Below are 16356 nucleotides of genomic sequence, written 5' to 3'. Positions count from 1 at the left end.
AGGTGATCCTCGCACCTCAGCCTCCTGAGTAACTGGGACCACAGGCATGCACCACCACACCCAGCTAAATTTTTGTGTTTTTTTTTTTAGAGACAGTCTCCCTGTGTTTTCCAGGCTGGCCTCAGGCAATCCACCCACCTTTGCCTTCCAAAGTGCTGAGATTACAGGTGTGATCCAATGTGTCCAGCCTAAGAAAATAATTTTGAATAAGACTTTTTATAGGGAGAAATCAATCGATGTATGAAAATAAAGTTCATCTTAGGGAAATCACAATGGGCTTTTAAAATGTGATTGCCAATGTCTTTTAAAAGATATTCCCTTTCTGAAAAGCTTAAATAATTAATTTTAAAATGTATTAGAAATATGTGAAGACTAAGATGAAAAATCCTACGTATGAATGACATAAAATTAAGGAGATGACCAAAGAATTTAAGGCAATGACAAAAGAAAAATTTTGAATTTCCATTTTAATACTCAAGTCTAATGTTCTTAAAGTTGTGTGAGGCCATCAAAAATGAAAAAAAAAAAACTCATCTTGTTTGATTTACCTTTTTTCATTTCAGTAACTTAAAGCAAAGATTAAAATCTGCCTTTTTTTTTAAAACAACATCAAATGTCCTCTTATCAGAAAACCATTATCTGCTCACTTAATATCTGAAGGTGATAATCAATCAATTTATCACCAGGTGATAAGTTAGCCCTTATTACTCAGTCTAGATATGGTGGGTTCTGACTACTTACAGAATTATTACATAACTTCAACCAAATACTTATCAGAACTGTGTTAATTAAACCTAGCACTAGTAATTAATTACCAATAGATTTTAATAAATAAATTCAAAATATCATAATAAAAGCCTATGGAATATTCAAGGCAATCAAGGCATTCTATAATAATTAGATCTTTGACTATGGGTATTACACTTAAAATTATTTTTAAATTTTTATTTATCCTTTCTGTTCCAAACGCCACTGCCACCCCAAATCCAGAAAATTGCATTTGTTTTTCTGTTCTTCTTCAATTTTCATAAAGGAATAAAATGTAATAACTATCTGTATATCTTTCCTAAAATTTATTATAATATAATAATTTTGGGGGGTAAATCTATTCTCCTTTGCATTTCAAGCATATATTTTTCAGATGAATCATTATAGTTTAAATTGTGCATCTAGCTATTACAGTTAAATGTCCATAATTCCCAAAATAAGTTCCAAAGAGCTCCTTAGGAAATGATCTAATTTGACATTCACTCAGAAATTAATCTCTGTGAGTGGTAACTCTCCTTCAGTTAACAATAAAATAGCCTACAGAATTTATTGTGTTTGATTTTGTAAATTGAAAACAAAGTCTGTCCTATAAGCTATACAATTTAAATAACTAGTTTTCCAAATGCCAGTTATTTGCATAATGCTAATAGTATGTAATAGATGCACAAAACTTTCAGCTAATATGTGATGTTAATGAGAAATCACTTAACAATAAATTTCTTATTTAAATATCAGTTACTAACATTCATGCTGACAAGGTAGAGACCAGTATGAAAAAATACCCTTAAGTATTCAATAAAGAAATCAAAATGTGTTATTTCAATGGTTTGCAGCTTGTTTCTGTCAAGAATAACTGATAATCAGGATAGTGCCAGAAGAAGGGTTCAATTTTCAAGAAGTTGCACCTGTGATTTCAGCTGCTGCAGGTCAATGGCAGACACTCAAGCTGAAATTACAGAAGCTATAACACTGTTGACAGCAGAACTCCATTTTATTGTCCTCACATTCCAAGCGAGTACATCAGGAATAGGGTTAACCAGTTGCATCCCAGACTGTAGTAGACACTGCTGCTTTATAGAGAGCCATAATTTTTTGACACTCCTTTTAATATTTGACGTTAATTTTTATTTGAATTATAATAGCTATCTTTAATTGAGTACTTATTATATGTCAGGCATCTTCTCAGATTTTTATATATTATTTATGATTCACAAATAAAGAAACTGAAGCTCACAAGAAATAAATAGTCTGCCCACCTTTCCAGCTACATAGTGATTTGAATTGGCCTGGTCGATTCGAAACCACATTATGCTGTAAACCCCTCCTCATAAGATGCTCCCTCAGAACAGCAGCAATGGCATCACTTGAGAACTTTTAGAAATGCAGAAACTCAGGTATCACCCGAGGTAAAATGGACGAAATCTGCACTTTAACAAGATCCTCACATGAGCCATATGCTCATGCCACTAAAGAAGTGCTGCAGGCTGGAGCGGTGGCTCGTGCCTGTAATCCCAGCACTTTGGAAGGCCAAGATGGGTGGATCATTTGAGGTCAGGAGTTCAAGACCAGCCTGGCCAGTGTGGTGAAACCATGTCTCTACTAAAAATACAAAAATTAGGCAGGTGGTAGTGGCGTGTACCTGTAATCCCAGCTACTCAGGAGGCTGAGGCAGGAGAATTGCTTGAGCCTGGGGGGCAGAGGTTGTGGTGTCACCAGACTGCACTCCAGTCTGGGTGACAGAGTAAGACCCTGTCTCAAAAAAAAAAAAAAAAAAAAAGAAGTACTGCACAACACTATTTCATTGAAAGCAATTTAAATGACCCTTATGGAGCTTCTGTAACCTGTCAGTGAATTAAAATTAGTGACCTACTTGCAAACACATACAAACATATCATTCACACTTTCAGTAATATGCAAACTAAGAAGGAGAGCTTGAGAAAAGCAGCATTCTGGAAAGCATTGCTAGGAAGTAAAAGATATCAGATTTGTCCTAACCAAATTCAAAGATATTTCATAATTTAGTGTCCAAATCACAATCATATTGTTTTCTTAGCAAAAATAATTACAGTAACTGTCATGTTTTATTTAAAAATCAATTAAATTTATCATTTGTTTATTCACTCAACCATTTAATGAGAATTTGCTGAATGTTTACAGAGTTGTTGCCAAATTCTAGCTGGCATCAGAAGTACCAGGAGGGCTTGTTCAACCACAAATTGTTAGGCCCCCCACCCCAGAGCTTCTGATTCTGTGAATTTCTAACAAGTATGCAGACTGTGCTAATGATACTACCCCAGGCACTACTCTTGAAAGCCACTGACTCTGAATACACTAGCCATTATACTATTTTGGAAACTATAATGAATTTGATAGTATTTTTTTTCCCTAGAAACTTACACACTGTTGGGCAACTACAATAACTACTGTCAGGTTCACGACCACACCAAAGGTCAAGCTGAGGTCCAGAGGGAGTGAGTGAATGAGCAGAAAGAACACTCGAGGGATGTAGACAGGTGAAAGATGATTTTATTCAGCAGCAGCTCTCATCAACAGCTTTCTCTCACACTGTCTGCCCTGTCTCGGCTGCTTAGTCTAGTGGCCCCCACACACAGCTGTGCAGTCGGCTCTCCCTTGCCTTCAGGGTCAGCAGCTTAACTCTTTTTCTCTCTGAGCACGAGCAAGCCGAGCTTGTCCTGGCTCTCCATTGTCTGTCTGCAAAGATGGACATCTCTGGCTTTCTCTCTCTTTCTCTGGGGTGCCGGCAGCCTACACAGTGTCAACAGGGCAATTAAAGCTTTTATAGACAATAGTGACTTAGAGTCAAGTGATGGCCTTCCCTATGTTACGGCTATGGTGGTGAGCTTCTTTATGTTATGTCTAGATGGCTATGATAACAAATGGAATTATACACCTGCACTCTAAACCTGCTGAGTCACACAGGATGTAAACATCTACCTTGGCCTATTCTTGACCAAAGCACAGCCATGTTCTTTACAACTACATAAATATGTGTGAGTTAGAAAATGATCATCAAAAAAGGTAAAAAATTAATACTACAGTTATTCAAAATGCAGATACATTATTTCTAGCTACAAGATTCAAGTGAAATTTCAAATAAAAATGCAAGAAAAATGAAAAAAATGAATTGAAATTTGGGGAGGGGTCAATGTTGTTCTTGTAACAAACTGTGGATACAATCTGGACTTTTAGAATTGCATAGGCAAGGCATTCTTTGGATTAAGAATCACTGAATATAAACTAAGATACAGAAACACAAAAAATTAAGATCGACAGCTGCTTGATCTAGCAATGTTCGAGAACTGGAAAATAGAAACTAAGGTTGGAAATAGAGGGTGAAATTAAGTACACTGGGCATTTATTATAAATAATGAGATGCTAGTTAAATATTTTAACAGAGCAGAGTTGTAATCAGTTCTGGATTTTAGGAAGTTTTATCTGCAAATTATCATAGCTAAATTCCTGCAGCTACTATGTGATAGAGGTAGGGTTTTAAGCAGTGATGTTTTATTATTTCTCCAAATTTATTATTTCCATTCCTCCATTTTGAAAATGTTTTTGGAAAGGGGAAAAATGATAAAATAGAAGTAAAGCACGATGAAGAGATGGATGAATGAATGGATAGATAGCTAGATGGATAAATGTGGAGATGGGCATATATATATATGGATAGATCAATAGAGATAGAAAGATAAAAAAGGCAATAGAAAAGAAGACTAAATTTGAAGGAGAGAAAAAGAAAAGGAAAAAATAAAGAGGGAAACTTGATGGTATACAATATTTTTAAAAGGAAGGAAAGAAAATCAGTGCCACAAGTGGCCAGCTGAGCTATTGGAAGAAATGTTGCTTATTCCCCCGCTGTAATAGAAGGAAAAGCAGAAGAGTTAAGTGAAGATATAGAGCCAAAAGGTACATATAAACTTCCTATAAGAGTGTTTATCTGAAAGAGCCTATTCCCAATAAAGTACAACAGAACAGAAGGACTTTTGGAAAGGGTATGTAGGAAAGTGTCAAGATTAAAAGATGGAGGAATTTGGAAAGTTTAGAATAGAGACGTTTTCAATAGAAGAGTCCTACTAGGATTCATTCACATTATTTTTGTATTCCAAATGAGGAATTTTGTTCCTATAAATCAGACATTGCATTAAAATATTACCTTCTAATAGGGCCATTCCATATTTCCTTGTAAAATACCCACCACCTTGTCTCCTCAATTCACATCATCCTGTTTTATCACATCCTGTATTTAAAATTATCTTGTTTATTTACATGCTTATTTCCTACCTCCCTACCATCCTTAATTTATAAAATCCAGAAGAGTAGATACCTTGCCTATCTTTCCCACTGCATGTCCCCATTGTCTAGAACAATGTCTGGTAGGGGCTATGAGCCCAAACAATAGCTGTTGAATGAATACTACTTTATGACTTTGCCACATAATTCAGCAATTCCAGTAAAGCATACTCAAGTTGGAGATATGAATAACCCAGATCTAGAGAGTGGCATAACAGTGTGGATAAAATTTAAAAGCAAAAACAAAAAGTGGTTATTCAGAGTACAAGAGATACATCATAGAACTGCCTGATGTAAGTGCTAGATTTAGCAAACTAAGGGTCCTAGAAGCAAAATACTGAAATAAAGTTAGGTGAGAGAATAGATATAAAAGTTACGTTTTGAGAAATGATTCTCAAAGTGTGGTCCAGGTTCAGCAGGATCAACATCACCTGGACAATTGTAAGAAATTCAAATTATCAACCCCACCTGAGAAATACTGAATCAGAGACACTGGGGCTCAGTGTATTTTAACAAGCCGTTCAGCTGCTTCTAAGCCAGGTGAAGTTTGAGAACCACTGCTTTGGCAGTGAGGATAGGCATACCTTGTTTTATTGCATTTCACTTTATTGCTTTTTGTATATATTGCATTTTTCACAAATTGGAGGTTTGTGGCAACCCTGCATCAGGCAAGTCAATGGGTGTCATTTTTCCAACAGCATATGCTCATTTTGTGTCTCCATGTCACATTTTGGTCATTCCAGTAATATTTCAAATTTTTGTTATTATTATATCTGTTATGGTGATCTGTGATCAGTGATCTTCAATGTTACTGTTGTAATTGTTTTGGGATGCCAAAAATGCACACATATAAGATGCCAAACTTAACAAATAAATACTGTGTGTGTTCTGACTGCTCCACTGACCAGTCATGCCCCCATCACTCTCCCTCTCATAGAGTCCCCCTCTTCCCTGAAATGCAACAATATTAAAATTAGGCCAATGAAAATCCTACAATGGTCTCTAATTTTTGCAATGAAAAGAAGAGTTTCCTGTCTCTAGCTTTAAATTAAAAGCTAGACCAGGTGTGGTGGCATGCGCCTGTGATCCCAGCTACTAGGGAAGCTGAGGCAGGAGAATTGCTTGAACCCAGGAGGCGGAGGTTGCCATAAGCAGAGATCGCGCCACTGCACTCCAGCCTGGATGACAGAGTGAGACTCCATCCCCCACAAAAAAAGCTAGAAAGGAAGAAGCTTAGTGACGAAGGTGTGTCAAAGGCAGAGATAGGCTGACAGCTAAGCCTCTTGCACCAAACAGTTGGCCAAGTTGTGAATGCAAAGGAAAAGTTTAAGGAAACGAAAAGTGCTGCTCCAGTGAATACATGAGTGATAAGAAAGCAAAATCATCATATTGCTTATATGGAGAAAGTTTTAGTGGTCTGGATAGAAGATCAAACCAGCCACAACACACCCTTAAGCCAAAGCCTAATCCAGAGCAAGGCCCCAACTCTTCAATTCTATGAAGGCTGAGAGAGGTAAGAAAGCGGCAGAAGAAAAATTTGAAGCCAGCAGAGGTTGGTTCTTGAGATTTAAGAAAAGAAGCTCTATCCATAAAATAAAAGTGCAAGATGAAGCAGCAAGTAATGATGGAGAAGCTACAGCAAGTTATCTAGAAGATTTAGTTAAGATTATTGATGAAGGTGGCACACTAAACAACAAACTTTCAATGTAGACAAAATATGTGTTGGAAGAAGATGCCTGTATACGTGAATAATATTCTATGGAAAGTGTATATTTTACAAGTCTCCCTCCACTGGAGGGACTCAAGACAAAATTAGAGTTTATGGAAGACAGAATTTGTGCATCGAAAAAGTAGGGCTTAGAATGTTTTATTACTGATTTATCTTCCAATTTTGAAAGTCAATGATTCTAAAAGCCTTTACTCTACATTTAGCCCACTGTAGATAAATACTTAAAATGAAATTTCTTCAAATCTATTCTTTTTATTAGAAAATAATTTAATTTTCTCTAAATTGCAGTCATCTCCATTAGCTAAGAACTGACAATTGAAGGGCTGAACACAACTGCTCTTATTGCATTAACATGGAGATAAGCATCACTTATCTCTATATATTACCTGGTTCTGTTTAAGGGAAATTTGGGCAGGGACTCCAATTTTTCACTTCAAAATTGCCAAAAAATAATACTCTGTAATGTTCCATAGCAAAAGAAAAAATCAAACTAAATGAAAATAAAAATATTAGCCTAATATGTGGAAATCAGAAATAGGTTTCCAGGACCTCACATAACACATATTGAGAGTTTTATTAGAATCCTCTGCCAATGAAGTATTGCTTTGCTGTTCAAAATAAATGCTGTAACAGCTTTCCAAATGATCTACATTGCCACTACAGGTAATATCTTTGCTAGCCACATCAAACTAACTGGAAAAAAACATAAACAAGTACCAAAATGCATTCGCTAATGAATTATCTTAGGAGAGAACCCCCGAGAAAGCAGCAAAGTACAATTTAAATTGGTGTCGTGACTGAGGTAGACAACTAGACAGCTGGGAATTATAGTTTGGAAGTGTCAGATAGTGATAGAAACCAAGCGAGCATTCTAATGATCTAATGACAGACAGACTAAGATTGGGTCAAAGACAAGATGCCAAAAACTTGACAGAAAAGCTTCATTGGGTGTAAATAATTGAGATAAGTAAGTAATTCTATGAAGTTTCATGGTCAGATACAGATACTTTTAATTTGGTTATTCTGTGAAGTCCACTTATGTCAGAACTACATGATCCTAAAACACTTAAATTTACCAAATACAGTTAGTCCAAATTATCTGGGACTTCCTCCTTCTTGCATTGAGGCAAGAACCACTTTCTCATATTGTGTTTGGAAATGGGAGGATTGACTTTCATAAGAGAGGGTTTGGGTTTATCAGAGCTGGTCCTACAGTCTTTGTCCAGAATGTGTTGGTAAGTTTAAAACAATAAGGTCCTCAGAAAATGAAGGCCTGAGCTGGAAATAGAGTAAAAACATGACTCTTTGTGTGTACTCAGGTGTTTGCTACATAAACCTGGATTAACGTACGTTTCTCAGAAAGTTTAATAGATATCAATTTGACCTTACTATTCTGCAAAATGAGTTATGATAAAAACAAAAATAGTGTATTTAGGATCTATCATTTGGCTGTGTAGAAGGTTGAAAACAATGTCTTCTATGTAAGTATTTCATGGTTTTTAAAGTTAAGACTTGTTAATCATGCACTCACCAACTGTGAGATTTACAATATACATAGCATGCTTTTGTGGCTTTATACCCACACAAAATCAGATCCTTTAATATTTGTTGTCCATTGGTATACCTATCTATAACAAAAATTAGGTAATTGACTTTCCAATATAATTATCTTTGAAAAACATCTGCTCAACCAAATTTTTGCTCTCAAAGAACATATTTTTGTTGTTGTTTCAATTATGAAACTTTCTTCACATATTGGAGTCATAACTATTATGACAATTTGCAATCCTCACTATTGGCATATTGTGGGACCTAGACATATCTGGATGCTGAATTTGTCTTGTGGGCTTACAATGGCCACAGATGTTGATGCTAATAATATAACAGTATGGCATGGTTAGTCATCTAAATGAACTAGCAAGAATATGAAATATGTACCAAGTAAAATTACTGCAATGCTATAGTCATATAGTAATATTTTCCTATGTTTCCTTTTGTGTTGTGTTTTTCAGGTTTGAGTAATGAACCAGTACCTTTCAAATAATATTCTCTTTATCATTGATAAAGTATTCCTAAAGTCAAATCAAAGTTGCAGAATCTTATCTACTCAAAGAAATTATACATTATGAACTTAACTAATAATGATGAAATTTTCAATCATTTTGTTCTTTTAAAATGACTTTTCTCATTCTAAAGGTAATATATATATGTCTTTGAAAAAGCTAGGTGCAAAGCATAAAGAGTAAGTAAACTTAATATTTGCATAAGTAAACGAAGAAAATACTCAGTTCTGCAAAAACAGAAAACAATTGCTTAATCACCTCTGTCCTAGCACTCACTACTAGTGAGTCTTAAAAGTTTGCTGGGAACAGATGTGTTTATTAGACTGAAGAACTGAATTTTTGAGCAAATAATTTGGCTGGTTATTAAAAATCATATTTTAAATTAATGCACAAGATATTCATATTGTCTGATTACATACAGCATTAGACAATCTCTACAAAATTTTTCAAATTATTAGTCAGATGTAGAGTTCATAATTTCTAGTGATGGGGGTTCCAGGTAGGTAAATCACAAAAAATTACTTATTTCTGAATTACATTATAACTTATAAAAATGAAAATATTTACCATTTAAAGAATATTGTGAGCAAATATATATCTAGCATAAACAGCTGTGTTACTACACACACACAGCAAATGTCACAATACTGTTTTAGAGTTGCATTCCAGAGACAAATATTTCGAGGACACCATGGCAGTTGACGCAGGTGAAAAAGGAATGGTGGCTACTATGTGAAGAGAACTTTTAAATCCAAATATGCGCACAATGTTCAAATACCATAGCAGCACAGAGCAGCTGCTCAGGGAAAAGTCTTGGAGGATTCTTACTTTCAGTTTATTTGGCCCTTCCTTTTCTATCTTTTTAAGGTGTTGATTTAAAACTTTTGACTTTAGACCTTTCTTATTTTCTAATGTAGGCACTGAGATCTCTTTAGTTTCTCTTGATAATAGTTTCTCTATACAATTTTTGCTAATATTTTATTTGATTTTCTCTTAGGCAGTTGGAACGTTTTTTAATGTTACTCTAAATAGTATCTTTCGACATTATATTTTGAACTTTTAAAGGGAATGAGCTGCAGAAACAACTTTCAATTAGATTACATACCCCAGTATTTTGTTAATACTAAAATTCTAGAAAGAATCTTCTAACAAATATTCATAAGTGATGATGAAATTTAAAGAAAAGAAAATATTTCTCCCTCAATAGAAAAAAAAAGTTTATTTAAAACCCTATAGAGGCCGGGCACCGTGACTCACGCCTGTAATCCCGGCACTTTGGGAGGCCGAGGCGGGTGGATCACCTGAGGTAGGGAGTTCGAGACCAGCCTGGCCAATATGGGGAAACCACGTCTCTACTGAAAGTAAAAATATCAGCCGGGCATGTTCGCGGGCACCTGTAATCCCAGCTACTTGGGAGGCTGAGTAACAAGACTCGCTTGAACCCAGGAGGCAGACATTGTAGTGAGCCAAGATCGCGCCACTGCACTCCTGCCTGGGCTACAAGAGCGAGACTCCATATCACAAAAAAAAAAATAAAACATAAAAAATAAATAAAACCCTATAGAATGATACCTTCTGGAAGACCCAGTGGCCTAATGGATAGGGCACTGGCCTCCTAAAATGATCCCTTCCTATGTAAATGCTTCTCTATTGAAAGAATTACTATCACCCAAGGAAAAAGTTATCCATATCTAATAACCATAAGTTATTTTAGCATAACTGGGATTTCCTCAACCTATTCATATAAATGAAATCACATTTCTAACAGTAATTCAAATTTCACTGGTTCTCACCCACATCTAGCCATATAAGAATTTCAGTAATTTGAAAATATTTGCCCCATATTCCTTCTCCCTGCTTAATTATCCTGTGAGTGTCCAGAAAACCTCTGACAATTGGTACACTATCTGGTCAGTTCCTGTGAGGTGCTCCCATTACCCACCCAGGTCTGCCACAATTCTGCGAGGATAGCCGCTGCTCACCAGATACCACCAAAGACTGTTTTTGTGCAGGAAGATGTGGTGGTGAATCCTGGGAGAATTCCTCTCTGACCTGTCTTTTCCATTCTGCTAAGAGGATCTAAAAACCTTGATGCTTATGCATCAAAATTTTAGAGAACTTTATTTATAACTCCTCTACATTGCATAGGATCCAGTGGGGAAAGGAGGGAGTCAGAAGACAAATCTAAATGTTAGAAACTATAATATTACCAATTATTCACTACTGAAATATATCTTAATAATTTTACATAATTTTCTTTACAATTTTCCAAACCCACAGGCAGATTTGTGTAAATATATTTGACATTATATATGGTGTGTGTGTGTGCATGTGAGAGAGAGACAGAGAAAGAGATAAAGATGGAGGGAAACATTAGTCTCACATAACATGAGAGTAACATAAGCAGAATTTTTTTAAAAAGAACAGAAAGTTCTATTGCTATCCAAAAGTTCATATAAGGAGAAAGGGGAAACCTTCCCACTTAGGTAGAAATGTATACACCTGCACAGACACAGACACACACATGCATGCAAAACACATAAAAAGAGAGTTGGCTGTCATTCATATTCCATAATTTGAGAGATATTGATGAGACGTTTATCTCACAATTTTCCTAAAACCGAAGTCAAAAGTTCTAAACATTTAGATTCATCTGTCTCAAGTTTTTACAACTCGTTTTACATTGAGTATGAAATTATTCATTAGGTGTATCCAGAGTACCATGGCCAGGAAAGATACATAAAACACTTAGGGAAAAAGTGTGGTATCAGCCATCCATTAGCTCAAAGAAGTTCCTTTGTCCAGCAAATCTGACTCAGGAAGATACTCTTCCTGTAAGGGAGTAGAAAACACTCCTGCCCAACTCCACAGCATGGGCAGAATGCAGGAGCAGTGGCCAGGGATCACACAGCACTTAGATAAAATGAAAAGAGAACACTCTTTTTTTTTTTTTTTTTTTTTTTGAGACTCCTGTCGCCCAGGCTGCAGTGCAGTGGCGGGATCTCAGCTCACTGCAAGCGCCGCCTCCCGGGTTCACGCCATTCTCCTGCCTCAGCCTCCCGAGTAGCTGGGACTGCAGGCGCCGGCCACCACGCCCGGCTAATTTTTTTGTATTTTTAGTAGAGACGGGGTTTCACCGTGTTAGCCAGGATGGTCTCGATCTCCTGACCTTGTGATCCGCCCGTCTCGGCCTCCCAAAGTGCTGGGATTACAGGCATGAGCCACCGCGCCCGGCCGAGAAGGCTCTTGATGTTCGTAAACAGTGACAAAGTCAACTCTGTGAAATGTGCAGCATTTTTCACAGCAAATTGGAGGGAAACAATGCCCTCTAGATTTCCTCTGACAAAACTCTGGCATTTAAATGGAACTTTGATTTCTGCACTAAATGGCACATATAATGTCATTTTCTCCTGAAAATCCAATAAATCTACAGTAAAGAATTTTTTTAAAACATAACCTGAGAAGCATGGAGGAACAGCAAATGATACAGCAGAAGACAAATGGCAGAAAAGGTGATTGATGGAGAATAACCAAACCTTAGTTCAGCTAGTGAAGAAAGCTGAGAAATAATTTAGTTTATATCAAAGAATGCTTAAGTTTTATGGACTTATACATCAGATACCTCTCTAACTGGGAAGTCAGTGAAGCATAAATGTAAGGAGGATTAGGTTAACGTTGTTTGAGAAGCATTAAACTTGCCATTTTATATTTCTGGAGAAAAGTCTCTCCGTCCCCATTGCCTCATCATCATTACTTTTTCTGAAGATGTATTCATTAGAAAGGATATAATGAAAAGTCTTTGCAATGGATTATGGTAGATGGGCTCTAACCTAAAACAGAGGGATTAGTGAACATATGCATTCAGAATGCCAAATGCCAAAGACCCCAGACCCCTTTTTTTATAGTTTGGATTTGTGTCCCTGCCCAAATCTCACGTCCAGTTATAATCCCTGCCCAAATCTCACATCCAGTTATAATCCCTGCCCAAATCTCACGTCCAGTTATAATCCCTGCCCAAATCTCACGTCCAGTTATAATCCCTGCCCAAATCTCAAGTCCAGTTATAATCCCTGCCCAAATCTCACGTCCAGTTATAATCCCTGCCCAAATCTCAAGTCCAGTTATAATCCCTGCCCAAATCTCACGTCCAGTTATAATCCCTGCCCAAATCTCACGTCCAGTTATAATCCCGTGTTTGGGGTGCAGCCTGGTGGAAGGTGATTAGATCATGGGGGTTGAATTTTTCATGAATGGTTTAGCATTATCCCCTTGATGCTGTTCTCATGACAGTGAGTGAGTTCTCACAAGATCTGGTTGTTTAAAAGTGTGTAGCACCTCCCCACCTCACTCCCATTCCTGCTTTTACTGTGGGATATGCAAGCTCCCACTTGTCCTTCCACCATGATTGTAAGCTTCTAGAGGCCTCTCCAGGAGCAGATGCTGATGCTGTGCTTTCCTGTACAGCCTGTAGAACTGAGACAATTAAACCTCGTTTCTTTATAACTTACTCAGTTTCAGGTATTTCTATATATGACTAACACACTTTCTAAAACAACTTTCAGAAAGCTGATAGCCAAACTGTTAGCTCCAAGTAAAATACAGAAAAAAATTCTCTGGCGAATCTGTCAAGCCCAAGAGAAACAACCTACACATACAGACCTAAGAGTTTCCAATAAACTTATCACCCAGATTATCCTAGAACAATGTTTCTTAACAGTGGCATTATTAACATTTTAGACTGGATAATTCTTTGTTGTATGGGGCTGTCCTGGGCATTGCAGGATGTTTAGTAATACCCTTGGCCTCTTCCCTTTAGATACCAGTAGCACTTCCCCTCTCTGATTCATGATGATGAAAAATGTCTTCAGGCATTGCCAAATATCCTGCGAGAGGCAAAATTACACCTCGTTAAGAATCAGTGCCTTAGAGTGACACTTTATCTTCCCACATCTCCCACTCTCACCTTAATTAGAAATACCAAGTATCTGAAGAAAAAATCGCTACATAGAAAATAGAAATCAAAATAAATAAAGAACAAAAATAATAGAAAAACAGACTATGAGAAGAAAGTTTCAAAATGTATCTTTAATATAATTTGAGAGATTAGTCATTGCATTAATACAGTAATCATGAAGTCTTTAAAAATCTCTACTGACAGAACAAATATGAGTTCCTGAAAATTAAAAATAAGACAAATTAAAGGAAAAAATAGATGGATTAGAAGACAAAGTTTAATAAATTCAAGAAATATATTAAAGCAAAGAGAAAATAGTAGAGAAAAGATACTAAATCCAGAAGAGTAGTTTTTGAGGCACAACCTCTAAATAAGGGCTCTTGAAAAAGATAAAAAACTCAGGAGGACAAGGGATAAAAGAAATATTACAAGACAATTTTTGAGAAAACATTGAGAACATCTAGTATTAAAGGACATGAGCCTCCTGATTGATCCCCACAAAATGCATAAAGATAGTTCCAAGCCAAGGCATGTCAGAACTCTGAACACCTGTGTCAGAGACATACTACAATCAGTGCAAAATAAAAGGGACTAGAGTGACTTCATATTCCCCACAGTAATACGTCTACCAGGGATCCCATGACAAAATTCCACAGATTAGGTAGCTGAGATGGTTTGGATATTTGTCTCCTCCATATCTCATGTTGAAATGTGATCCCTGATGTCAGAGTGGGGAGTGTTTGAGTCACAGGGGCAGATCCTTCATGAATGGCTTGGTGCCTTCCCCACAGTAATGAGTTCACACAACAGCTGGCTGTTTAGAAGATCCTGGCATCCCTCTTGCTCCCTGTCCCACCTTGTGATACACCAGCTCCCCTTCCCTTCCACCATGACCAAAAGCTTCCTGGGCTTGACCAGAAGTCAAGCAGATGCTGACGCCATGCTCGTACAGCCTGCAGAACCAGGACCCGAATAAACCTCTTTTCTTTATAACTTACCCAGCCTGAGGTATTCCTTTATAGCTATGTAAAAGGACTAATACAGAAGCTTATACAAGAGAAATTTCTTTTCTTACAGCCTGGCAGTTAGGTGTCCAAGATATAAGTGTTGGTAGGTTTGGTTTCTCCCAAGGCTAATCTCCATGGCTTGCAGGTGGCCACCTTCTCACTGCATTCTCACATGGTCAGTCATATTAAATTACAGCCCTGTGCTTATCTCATTTAACCTTATACCTCATTAAAGGCCCTATCTCCAAGTATGGTTACATTGGGAGTTAGGGCTTCAACATATGAAATTGCGGGGGGAAAAATTCAGTCAATAACATATGCGGAGCTGAAATACAAGAGGAAAGTACCTTCCAAACTCTGAAGAATAATAACTTTCAACCTAATATGTTATCATCACTTTAAAGAATGTATTGAGTATATTTAGAAAACCCCATCATCTCACCCCCAAATCTCTTTAAGCTGATAAGCAACTTCAGCAAAATCTCAGGATACAAAATCAATGCGCAAAAATCACAAGCATTCCTATACACCAATAACAGACAAACAGAGAGCCAAATCATGAGTGAATTCCTATTCACAACTGCTACAAAGAGAATAAAATACCTAGGAATCCAACTTACAAGGGATGTGAAGGACCTCTTCGAGGAGAACTACAAACCACTGCTCAATGAAATGAAAGAGGACACAAACAAATGGAAGAACATTCCATGCTCATGGATAGGAAGAATCAATATCGTGAAAATGTCCATACTGCCCAAGGTAATTTATACATTCAATGCCATCCCCATCAAGCTACCAATGACTTTCTTCACAGAATTGGAAAAAACTACTTTAAAGTTCATATGGAACCAAAATAGAGCCCACATTGCCATGACAATCCTAAGCCAAAAGAACAAAGCTGGAGGTATCATGCTACCTGACTTCAAACTATACTACAAGGCAACAGTAACAAAACAGCATGGTACTTATACCAAAATAGAGTTATAGACAAATGGAACAGAACAGAGACCTCAGAAATAACACCACACATCTACAACCATCTGATCTTTGACAAACCTGACAAAAACAAGCAATGGGGAAAGGATTCCCTATTTAATAAATGGTGCTGGGAAAATGGGCTAGCCATATGTAGAAAGCCAAAACTGGATCCCTTCCTTACACCTTATGCAAAAATTAATTCAAGATGGATTAAAGACTTAAATGTTAGACCTAAAACCATAAAATCCCTAGAAGAAAACCTAGGCAATATCCTTCAGGACATAGGCATGGGCAAGGACTTCATGACTAAAATGCCAAAAGCAATGGCAACAAAAGCCAAAATAGACAAATGGGATCTAATTAAACTAAAGAGCTTCTGCACAGCAAAAGAAACTACCATCAGACTGAACGGGCAGCCTACAGAATGGGAGAAAATTTTTTGCAATCTACCCATCTGACAAAGGGCTAATATCCAGAATCTACAAAGGACTCAAACAAATTTACAAGAAAAAATCAAACAACCCCATCAAAAAGTGGGTGAAGGAT

Source organism: Pongo pygmaeus, chromosome 2, assembly GCF_028885625.2.
Source record: "Pongo pygmaeus isolate AG05252 chromosome 2, NHGRI_mPonPyg2-v2.0_pri, whole genome shotgun sequence".
NCBI classification, from domain to species: domain Eukaryota; kingdom Metazoa; phylum Chordata; class Mammalia; order Primates; family Hominidae; genus Pongo; species Pongo pygmaeus.
Note: the sequence above shows the minus strand (reverse complement) of the source record.